The following is a 10,611-nucleotide window of genomic DNA, read 5'->3' as shown; positions in this document are numbered from 1 at the left end:
GACAATTAATAGCCATCTTTCACAAATTGCAAGACAGAGAAGGTAGATACTAAGGAATCTTATTTGAAAACAGCTTTTTAAATTGTTTTATTTGGGGCATCATGGTTTACAAATATTATTTGTAGTATATCATACATGAAATATTCCAGCACTACAACCTTAACTCAGATGTCTATTTCCCATCACCATTGTCTCAGTGTCCCTCATCCACCACCCTAACTCTGCAAGTTCCCACTCCCCTTTTACCCCCCAGCCTTTGGTAAGCTTAAATATCTAACTTGATGTGAGCTCTTTCCTAGCATTTATTAATTTATTTAATTAATTAATTAATTAAATACTTAAGTCTCATTGTTCCTATCTGAAAAACAAATGCAATGAAAGAATTTCTCAAACATTTGGTCTGACTCACATGAAATAATGCATGTGAAAATACATTACATCGTATAAGATATTGTATGCATGTTATTATCATTAATTTCTCAATTAACGATTTTTTAATTAATTTTTCTTTCTTCTGATTATCTCTTCAGATCTGTTATAAAACTGAATTCATTAGAATGCTTTAAGTAAACATTATAAGCATTTTTTTCTATAAATAAGATGTGTGAACTTTAGAACACTGGCACTCCATTTTTGTTCTTTTTATTTCTTTCCTTTTTGGATATATTTGTATTTTCTGAATCCTAAATATGCATCAAACATCAAAATAAGCTGAATAAATCACTTATCATTTTATCTATTACTTTTTCATAGTAAAATGTGGAAATAAAGTACTGCATATTTTTTAAATGATAACCATTATTTGACCTTAATACTTTTGATCTCTAACTTATTTATAAATAAAAATTTTATATGCAAGATTATAATAAAAATGTCTATAATCTATTCTTGATTTTTAAAAAGTTAATAGGTGATTTACAAGTCAAAATGCCATGTAAATTATTTTAAATAACAATAAAGTAGCACAGAATGAATATGCAATAATAATTTAATATTTACTTATTCTTAAATTTTTTTTCAGATTTATACTATGGGCTGGAGCGATAGCACAGCGGGTAGGGCGTTCGCCTTACAAGCGGCCAACATGGCCGACCCGAGTTCGATTCCTCTGCCCCTCTTGGAGAGCCCGGCAAGCTACCAAGAGTATTCGATATGCCAAACACAGTAACAACAAAGTCTCCAATGGAGACGTTACTGGGCCCGCTCGAGCAAATCGACGATCAACGGGAGGGCCTTTACCTTTACCTTTTACTATGGTCTAATTGTTATGCAAAACTACCTGCTTCCATTTTGGGGTTGCCTTCCTTTTTTTACTTTCTTCCTTCCTACCTCCTCTCCTTCCTTTATTTCTTCAGTACTAACTTTCATGAATCAGATAATTTTATTCAAAAAGTTCAACGGTTATTCGACACTCCATATATCTTGATATCTTGACTTCACTATGTGCACATAGTATTTGTCTGTAGTTGGGAGGGTTTTGTTTTGTTTTGTTTGGGGACCACACCTAGTGGTGCTCAGGGCTTACTCCCATGTCTGAGCACAGGGATCACTCCTGGCTGGTGCAGGCGATCATATGGGGTGCTGGGGATCAAACCCAGGTCATCTGCATGCAAAGAAAGCACCCTACCTACTGTGCTATCACTCTGCTCCCAATATTTGTTTGTTTTTTCAAAGCAACCAAAAATAGCCTTGGGTACTCTGATCTATAATTTTTAATTTTCTTTTATAACTATATTTTGCTTTTTAATTTAACAAAGTATATTCAACAGAAAGTATGTTTTCTCAATGTTGATGACTTGCATACTTCCAAGAGATAGTCATTTAGTAGTAGTATTCCCCACTGATTTTATGCCTATGGACTAGAACTGTACTTTGAAATATGACCTTAAATTATTCTTTTATTGATAATTAATTTCTAAATTATGACTTCATTTCAATATGATTCCTATACAGGGAGAATAGATTTTTTACTTAGAAAACAGAATGGCCATCTACAAAATCGTAGCAGAGATAATCAATGGCTATTTCAAAAACCAGGCTTAAAAGAGAAAATTTGGGGTTTGGGTAAATTCTAAAAATTTGAAGTATCTAGAGTTTAACACTTGGGAAAGTCATAAATTTTATCATGAGGTGATTAGAAAACATAAAATTAATTCAATTTCCTTTTTGGTAGAGGGAGGGCACACCCAGTGGTGTTCAGGGCTTACTCCTGACTCTTCCTTTTGGCTTGGGGGACCATAAGGGATTGAACTTCTGTAGGCCATATGTATAAGGCAAACACTCTACTCACTGTAATATCACTCCAGCCCAGAAGATATGTACTTACTTCAAGAGTTACCAAAAGGAATAATAAATAGCCAGCTGAGAGGAAAAAGGAGAATTAGAGAGAATGTGAGTACAATTTTTCTGTCAAAAACCTCTGAAAGTACCTTGCTCTCTACCTCATTTGGGTTGGTTGTGATGAATGGAGTTCTTTATCTGTAGTTTTTTTTTTTTAATCTACACCTTGGATTAATTAAGCCCTTTAGTAAAGACATAATCTGTGACTTTAGCCCAAGACATGTGACAAGTAAACAGTATGTCACCGCCATGATTCTATTATGGGAACTGGGTTTTACCCCAGTGACTGACTTATACCAGGTGCTCTCTTTATAGTGTCTCTCCTTACATGTTTTATGAATAAAGCAGTCATATTGGAGAAGTAGACATAGAATTACAGGCCACTTAAGAGATATACTATGGTCTTTCACACTGGAGGGCAGGGCAACAGCAGTCCAGAATCAGAAACCTCATCCATAGAGCAGGAAGGAAGTGAATTCTCTCAACAACCTGAATGAGCTTAGAAGTGAAGTTTTTCCCAGACTTTCAGATGATAAAACAACTTTGCCAACAGTCCGATTATAAATTGCTAAGATTTCAAACAATGATCCGGTCAGGTTTGGCCTACACCTTCACCAAAGGAAACTGATATCATATAATCATGTTAGTTTATGCTTCAAATGTTGTGTATTTTATGACTGCAAACAGAAAATTATTAAAGATGAAAATCCTCAGGGTGGAAAAGATGACTTATATGAACCTCAATAAGTTAAGGGGATTCCACATCAAAAGAACCTAGTCCCAGTATAATCCATGAGATATGGAGCATTGTTAAGAAGCTTGGAGTTCAACTAAGGCTTAGAGGCCTGAGGACAGCTTCCTCAAATTTTATACTCAACCATGTTGCATAGTTAACCCTCAGAAAGTTTCATGTAAAGAGGTGCTGAAACAGATAATAGAGCAAATAGCCCAAAGAAGCTTGAAATTGGATCAAGGAAGGCATAGACGACATGGTCCTTGAGGCTTCAACAGAAATTCAGGCTAAATTGTGGAAAATACCAATGAGGCCAGAGTAGGGAGAAAAGTGACCCCAAAAACTTACACTCCTCTATTCCCAGAACAATCTACAAGCACATTTGTACATCCAAGAAAGTAAAGGAAAGTAGAAAAGAAAGAAACTTAAGGGGCTAGTGTGAGTGCTAACAAAAACTTCTAAAAGCAGCCTATTTGAGTTCTCCAGTCTCCATAGAAATGGAAATTTGAAAGCTAAATTAAATGTTGTTACAGAAAAATAAAATGACTTATTTTTGAAACTCAAACTGTTATTTATTTGGAGACCATAAAAATTGAAAATCATGATATTTAATTTGGAAAATGCAAGCTATACATTTATGAGAGTTATACATTTATACACTAATAGCCTATTTGGGCTGTATTTTATCTACTAGTCCCATTTTATGCATATATCATATTTTCTTTCACTAAAATTTTTTTGTGTTTCCTTTAGGCTTAAAATCCATGCAAAGAGTCTAACTACAATTCAGGAAGTATCTTTCATTTTAAGCTTTTTTCCTTATATTTTTAAGTGCTTTTTTTAGAATGATAAAATTCTCCAACACTAGTGGGATCTCAAAGCAGGGAGTTTTTTATTTGTGTCGGCATTCTACACTCAACATCTATCATGTTCCGAAGGTAGAGCCAATTTAGTTTCCACAAGTGATGTGTCAACAGTCATTAAATTATGAGTGTTCCCTGCCTTATTTTAACTCTGGCCCTACACAAAATTCTGAGTTGAAATTCTCACTCTCCTGACAACTGGATTGGGCATCTTTCTCTTGGAGGTTGATATGCAGACTCAGGAAGAGAGCCAGAAACAAAGAAAGACTGGTAAACCACAGGCTACAACTAAGGAAGTACACAAGCAGGGAAAGATTTTCAAAGCCAATTTAAGATGAGAGAAATGTGGAAGCATTGAGTAAAAGATATAGGGAAGAAAATATGAAGAAAATTTTAATTATTACTGTGGTATTTTTATTCATGGTATTAGAAAAAATAAATAATTGTTATTTTCATATTCTGATAACTGGAAGTGTTCATTTTAATTTTGAACTCACTTATTCTAGGCACTTTATAAATGGTAGGGATTATTTCTCATAAATACAGAATTGTTCTTCCTAAGTAAGTACATGCTAAATATATTCAGTTCATGTGGGTTCAAGATTTGTATTATGTCAGGTCACACAAGCAATGTGACTTTTCTGTGTGAGGTTGCAAAAAGTAAAAGTAAGAGATTGGATTGATTGTGGGATATTCACAAAATATACTTTGGAATATTTGAAGCTTTCTCTGGTTAATTTTTGGAATCAAATTAAATTTCTCTTCCAGATTTACACATGAATTCATATGTTATACATATATAGATATATATCACTCACCTTGTTGCATCAGAAATCATCAGAAAACAGCACAGCACCCTAAAACATAGCATGTATACTCATTTGGGTTCAGCTAATCTAGGCTGAGATCAGCTGGCCTTGGCTCCATTTCACCACTGGTCCAGACCTGTTTCACATGTCTCTTAGAATCTTTCAAACAGCATTTATCCAAAGAATATTTTTCTTTGAATAAAATGGGGAGCTCAAGAAAACAATCCCCACTATTCATATTTCAAGTCTTTGTTTCTATCTTGTCAACGTAAGTACTATGTTAGGTGGTCAAAGCAAACAGTCTAACTAAGTCCCACGTCAAAGATTAAAGATACACAAACCACCTGTAGCACATAGTACTACTATAAGAGAATAGAAATTAGAACTAATTATTCAACAGGTACATGTTGCTAAATTATATTATTTTATACACATGCCATGCTAATCTTCTCTGTATCGTTCCAATTTTAGTATACAGCGGGTAGGGCATTCGCCTTACAAGCGGCCAACATGGCCGACCCGAGTTCGATTCCTCCGCCCCTCTCGGAGAGCCCGGCAAGCTACCGAGAGTATTCGATATGCCAGACACAGTAACAACAAAGTCTCCAATGGAGACGTTACTGGGCCCGCTCGAGCAAATCGACGATCAACGGGAGGGCCTTTAATTAATTTAAATTTAATATACACATGCATTTTTCATTATACTATAATGGAGTACATTGCTACAGTTCTTTCTAATATATTCATAGTATACTGAAGAGTCTCTTTATCATCATATTTTCTGATATTATAAGAAATAAAGTCAAATGAAGTATTCACTACATTTATATACTTAAATTGTTTTCTCCAACTGTAGGCAAGTCAGATTAGCTAGCATTACCAGAATAAGAATAAAATCATGACTGGGAAACCTATAAATTTTATAGTCATTTGAAAACGGTGCGTGCAAGTTTTGGGTAAACTCCCCCTTCACACCCAGCCCTGCCCATCCCACACACACACATAGATGCCTACAGTGCTAACTTTGAGAGATAGCAGGAATCGGTTACTGGCTTCTCAATTGTATAGTGAAGGTGATGAATTTTCACACTGAAGGAGATACCAGTGGGGTGGGGGTTGGGGTAATCTGTAATAGCAAATTTAAGCTGCATCATGGAGAGACTGATAAGACAGGAAAATCACAGCTTGATTTAGAAAGCTGCAGGGAAGTAGTAGGGAGACTTAAGAGGAAGATTGAATCACTGGTGCAATAGAATAGGAAGATTGCATTTGCCGAAGACCATTTTCTAAACTTTATAAAAGTCACTATGCCACCAAATAGATACGGGTCTTCAGGAAGAAACCCTATGAAGGAATGAGGGAAAGGCTAATCCCTCAGTTTAGAAAACAAGAATGAAATTCCACCAAATATGACCATTGTAAACAATTGAACTGCAAATATTTTTCCCTAAAGAGCTCTATCTTCATCTTAATATAATCTATTAGCAACCAAACTATAATCTTTGGTTATGAATAAATCCTAGCAGACCATATTATGTCACTCCTTTAACCTCAGCCATGGCTTTATGTGTTCTCCCCTTGACTGCTATAAAAGAAAGGGGCATTAGTTCTGTATCTGCCTTCAGCTATGGAATCTTGCATTGCCCATTTATCAAGCCTTGGCCCTAGGCATCACTCATAATCTATTTAAAACTATTCAAATATGTTATTCTGTCTACTCTACCTTTTTCTAAATTTAAAAATAATGAGAAAAAATATCTGCAAAAAGTGCACTAAGCTTTTCAAACAAGAAAAATTGTCATCTCATTCTGAACATAAAGTTATTTTCATACTGTCTCATCCTAATCAGTCTCATTATACCAAGATTTTAATGGATGAAATATTTTCACATTCAGTTTTTGGTAGAGTTCCATGTGATCATAGGCTAATCACTCCTGCTTTCATCTGAGTCTTGCTCAATCTCTGTGGTATATACTGCAGTGATAGTACCATGGTATTGGGTGTGCAGGCGGAGGGGAATGCAATTTTTTTAAATCTCCAAATACAAAGGTATAATTTTTCTATTAGTTTCTAATTCAGAAAGATACTGTTCTCCTGCTAGATAACTAGTACTCATTTCAAGTAAACTTTCCATTCCCCAAAGATTATTCTTCAGTAAAATCATGAGATCTTTCTTCTGTTAACATCACTTAAAGCACCACGTAAAGCACCTGGAAATGGCATGGGAGACATTTCTCTGTTTAACCAAAGCTCAGCCATCATATATTAAGTAGAAACAAACTCATTTTTGAGTGAGCTAGCTTATACATGCAAACTCTTCAGCCTTTGATCAAGTTGGAAGTCTTGTCAATTAAAGAGACTCAAGTTTGCCTTATAGAGAACAAAGACTCTCCTTGAACTGAACATTTCCTAGGGAGAACATTATACAAGTGCCATTTAACTCATCCAGATTTTCACATTTTAACTATCCTTTGATAGTATTAGTATCCCGTGGTTATTGAACAGAGATCCTAAAGAGAATAATGAGTTACCAGGTAATATTTCCAATGACATTTAAAACTGTAGTCAAGGTAGTGTCTTTCCCCCCCATCAGTATCCTTTCAAAGACTACACAAACTGGGGTGTTGCCAGCAATTGATCTGGGGAAGAGCATGGGTGTTTCACCAGAAGGCAGCACTTTCAATTACCTATCTCTTTTTCCCAAGAAATTTTGGAAAAGTGTGTAAAAAAGTATTAAAGTTGGAGATGTTAGGCACCAGAGCTGGCAGAGTGGTAGCAGTACTCAATGCTCTGAACAGTGGGGCCAATGGGGTCATAAAATTCCTGCATGAATGACTGTAAAGACCCATTAAATATTTTCTGTCAAAAAGAGTGGCTTTAAGTGGAACCAAACTGGTGCCTGCAGCAGTAAGTAGACCAGAGCGGGACATGTGAAGATGGAAGCGCAACTGTGCAGGCTCCAAAGTTGATGGAGCTACCACAGCTCTCAGTGCTATAGGCAGGTGGTCACTGTGGTGAAGTTTAGTGTGAATGACTAGGACTCTTCTGGTCCAACTTGGCACTACTGCAGAGCCTGGGTCTGAAGTTGAGGGGGATCCTAGGTTCCGACCATGGAAGCCCGACTTAGACAACTCACGACCAGCAAGACAACTCCCATCATTTTTCCCTGGACCAGGCTGTACCACCAGTAACACCTACAACATATCATGGAGGAAAATCCCTGAGCACCAACTGTCTGAAGACTAAGGATAGAGACATGTGCTCCCTGTCAGGTTCTGCCAGACTGGTGGCCATGGATCACCCACAGTGCTTGATCCATGAACAGTAGCAGTTCTAACCTCAATCCTATCACCTCAATGCTGTCATCTCTGGGGCCCAAAGGGCACAGTAGCATGGACGGATCAGCCTGGACATAGGAAGCAAGGACGTCAGCAGCTTAATGGTGCCCTCGGCCTTCCTGAAATCCCCAATCACCACTATGCCTCTGGTCAGATTCCAACAATTTAGAACCAAGTTTTCCAAGAAACTAAACTACCAAAAGTTGGATATATGAGAGCAATGCCCACAAACCACCCCTGGCTCAGTCATACAAATTCATTTACTGCCCATATTCTAGAGATGCATAAATAAGCCTTAAAAGAGATCAAAAGCTGCTGTTAATCTTGGATCCATACAAGGCTGAATAGATCAGAGTAGAGGGGAGGGGAACCAGTCAACCAGTCAACCCACTGCCCACCCAAGCAGTGCCCCCTGCAGCCGCTTGCTCCCACATTCCAAATCACTGCCATGCCCCCAGCTGAACTCCACCATCTCAGGACAGACCTCACTGAGATATTAATCTGCTAAAAATTCAGTTATGTGGGTTTTGTGACTGAAATCTCCAGGCCTTCTTGGCATCGGGATGGGCTACCTTCCCTCACTTCCCTATACTCCTGGAAACACCAGCAGTCACCCCCAGGAACCAACACTAGCACCACCATGTAAGCTTTTCTATTGGCCTCGCTTCAGAGATCCATAAATAAATAAAGTCACAGTTAACCTCAGACCCGCTCAAGGCCGAGCAGACTCTGGTACATCAGAGGAGGTGGGTCAGCATAATGCTTTCCCAACAGAGCCCCCAGAAGCCACCTGCTTCCACAATCCAAAATTGTTGCCATGCCCCTGGACTTAATCATCCTGGAATGAACTAATATTAATGTTATTAATCTGCTGAAAATTCAGGTATGCAGTTTTTGTGACTGAAATTTCCAGGCTTTCTTGAGGTGACAATGGGCTACCTCTTCTACCTCCCTGCACTTCCAGAAGTCTGGCAGTCATGTCCACACACCAAACTACCAACCAGTTTTTAAAAAGCTACTCCAACTTTACCTTTCTATAAAAATACTGAACGTCCTGAACAAACACAATGATCTCTTAGCACCTGTATTGTAAATCCTAATGCACAAAAGGAGAGAGAGAGAGAGAGAGAGAGAGAGAGAGAGAGAGAGAGAGAGAGAGAGAAGAAAGGTGCCTGCCATAGGATCAGGTAAGGGGAAGGGAGATGGGGGAGTGGTAGGGAGACTGGAGACATTAATGTTGGGAAATGTACACTGGTGGGTGAATGGGTGTTGGAACATTGTATGACTGAAATGAAATCCTAACCAGCTTTGTAATGTCTATCTAATAGTGATCTAATTAAAAAAATGTAGTGAAGATAGCAATCAATTTACATAAAAATTGACAAAGGATATCTGCTAAATATTTTTGACCCAATAAAAGAATAGAATAGAATGATTCAAACTGATTCATCTATCATATTAAATACTATGGCTAGCATTGGTTAATATCTCACTAAATAGGAAAAATTTTATAGTTGTCATTTATATGCTCCAACAAGCAAGAAATAGAGTTTTGTTATCCTTGTACATTGTTAGTGGCTCAAAAATGGTTCTAGAACCAGTGAGACCTTCCTAACCATGCTCCATCCACACTGGAAGTAAAAATAAAGATTTTGAAGTTAGAGAATTATGTCTCACACTGCATGCCAGTTTTTAGAAAATGACCTCAGCAACCCACAGCTTTACCATCAAAACAATAAGAATAATAGTCTGTTCCTGAAAATATGAAATGAAATATGCAAAAATGTTTGACATGTAGAAGTCACTCGAGCAAAAGCTCTGAAAAATGAAGAAATCTTAATTCCTCTTTACCTTATGAAAAGTCTTTCTTCAAGCCACTTCTGATAAAACAAAAAACATTTGTCTTAAATAAAATGTACTGTATTGCCCAAGGCAAATAGACTTTAGAAAATTCTTAGTTTTGTTTTGGATAGTTATAAAATTTAAATCATAAAAAGTTTTAACTTGTCACAGTATATGATGGGCCAAGTTTTATTCTAAAACTCATTTGGTTCAATACTAAATTGTAATGATTATGAGAGGTAGAGAGAGGGAGAAAGAGAGGGAGAGGGAGTGAGAAAGAGAGGGAAAGAGAGAAAGAGAGGGATAAAGAGAGGGAGATAGAGATAGAGATAGAGATAGAGAAAGAGAGAGAGACTTCCCTATTGGCCTCTCTGAGTCCTTGAGATCTTGATAACATATGGTTTATAAGAGAAATCAGAAAATCCAAACACTCAGCTAATAATCCTGGTGATGTTGGAGAGGCCAAGCACTTGTCACAACTGATAACTCACTGCTCTGACAACAACTAGAATGAGGACACCAAAATATTCTTTTTTATAGCTGAAAGGTGAATAACTATTGGCAGTTCCTAAATTATAGGCAGGTAATAGGCACGGTCTGATTTGGATTTCTTGGTTAGAGATGATCACGTTGCAAAAGAGAAGATATTTCTCTTTAAAATTTCCAGCATGGCTTGTTCTTCAGGT

Source organism: Sorex fumeus, unplaced genomic scaffold, assembly GCF_029834395.1.
Source record: "Sorex fumeus unplaced genomic scaffold, SorFum_2.1 ptg000034l, whole genome shotgun sequence".
Taxonomy (NCBI): Eukaryota; Metazoa; Chordata; class Mammalia; order Eulipotyphla; family Soricidae; genus Sorex; species Sorex fumeus.
Note: the sequence above shows the minus strand (reverse complement) of the source record.